Consider the following 1768-nt stretch of genomic DNA (forward strand, 5'->3'; position numbering starts at 1 on the left):
ATTAGCTAAAGGGAAGGCCAGAAGATCACCAGGGACTAATAAGGAGTTTCTAGCTTTTTCTGGCTCATTTAAAAAAACACCGTATCATTTTTAAGACTGGAAACAATGAGGACTTTCTGTTTCTCATAAATGGGCCTTGAGGTTGTTTTAGGGGCAATAGCAGGGAATGCAGATCATTGCAAAACCTTCACCCAAGATAAGTATCTAGCTAGAATGCAGCCTCTCTAAGGACATGGTTTGGAAGAGATTCTTATGAGGAAGTAAGAGAAGATGGCTGACAAGCCAATCTTCCATCAGCCAAAATCAGAGTCAACAAGATTGCAGATGTCACACAGAGGGAGACCACACTTAGTGCCCTTTTGAATCCCACTATTTTAATTTTACTCCTTATCGTTAGACAATAATATCCCTAAGTCTGTGAATCGCATAATAGCTTTAATAAAAGCACTATTGTGACAATATTAGAATTAGTTCATAAAAACTAGCCTGTGAGCTTCTTTGGTAGATGGTGAACTCTGTAAGGAAGGGACATACTCATTTTAGCATGTCCATAATCTAGCTGGTATTAATATTTGGCAGACAGTGGGTGCCAGGGAAGTGTTTATTAATTCCAGTTTTTAAAAATGTCCCATAAGTGTCTAATATCTGTCTTCCTTAGAATGAATATTTCCTAATTCCTAGAAATTTTAAATATGAGGTAAAAAAAACAAGTATTTTTGGTAATATCATACACAGCATCACCAGATTGATCATAACATATCTTCATTTTGGGCACCTTTCCATTTTACTTATCAGATAGATGTGAGTGAACACCTCAAGGAAAGACAAGTGTTAGGACTTTAGACATATTTAAGAATGTGAAAATCCCCACTGGCTTGAGACACTTTACCACAGTCTGGGAGCAACATGAAATACTGGAAAATTTCAGTAGTCTCACTCAAGGGTGTGTTCACAACGAGTACACAATGAATGTTGTTAAGTGATTGCTAAATGAATAACTGAGGGAGGAGTTGGGCGCTCAAAGGAAATAAAAGTTGAATGAACAATGAAATAAATTTCTGACCAACATGGGGGAAGTACCTGTATTATTAAATCCTGGATAGCTATAATTGTGGCCATGATCCCATTTCTTCAGTTCCACTGGGCAGATTTTGAAGCAGAGCACGCGTAAAAAGATTACATAATATGAATCTCAGAGCAATTTTCTTGATCTCCCTTTCTTTCAGACGCAGTAAAAGGGAAGTCTCACAAAGATGTAAGATCTCACTTTTCCTACATTAATTCCATGTCTTTTACCCAGTTTCTCCCTTCTTGGAATACGGAGGCAGTTTCTGATTTGGATCACTTTCTGTCCAGCTATGCAGAGCTGGAAAGTGCATGGGAGGAGGTCAGTGAAGAAATGGGAGGAGGTCAGTGAAGAAAAGGGAGACTGCCCTGCTTCCAGCTGCACTCAGGCAACAGACTTCAAAGGCTCAATAGTCAGAGAGAAACGATCATGATCCAAACCGTGACAATCCCCATCCGCAGAACACGTACCAGCAGCAACAGAAAATGTGCTTTTTTTTAGGGGTGACTGACAGCAGAGGTGCCATCAGTCAGGCTCTAAAACACCTCTCTCCCTAGGGACGTCATGTGCAAGGCAGCTCTCCTCTGTCAAGAAAATGGCACTTGCTATACTCTCAGTTGAGGTGAAAACTGGAAAGATGAAAAATTGGCCTATTCTTGACCTGAGTCTCCATGAAGCCTTGGAAGTGTTCAGGTAAGGTAT

Source organism: Propithecus coquereli, unplaced genomic scaffold, assembly GCF_000956105.1.
Source record: "Propithecus coquereli isolate 6110/MARCELLA unplaced genomic scaffold, Pcoq_1.0 Scaffold112, whole genome shotgun sequence".
NCBI classification, from domain to species: domain Eukaryota; kingdom Metazoa; phylum Chordata; class Mammalia; order Primates; family Indriidae; genus Propithecus; species Propithecus coquereli.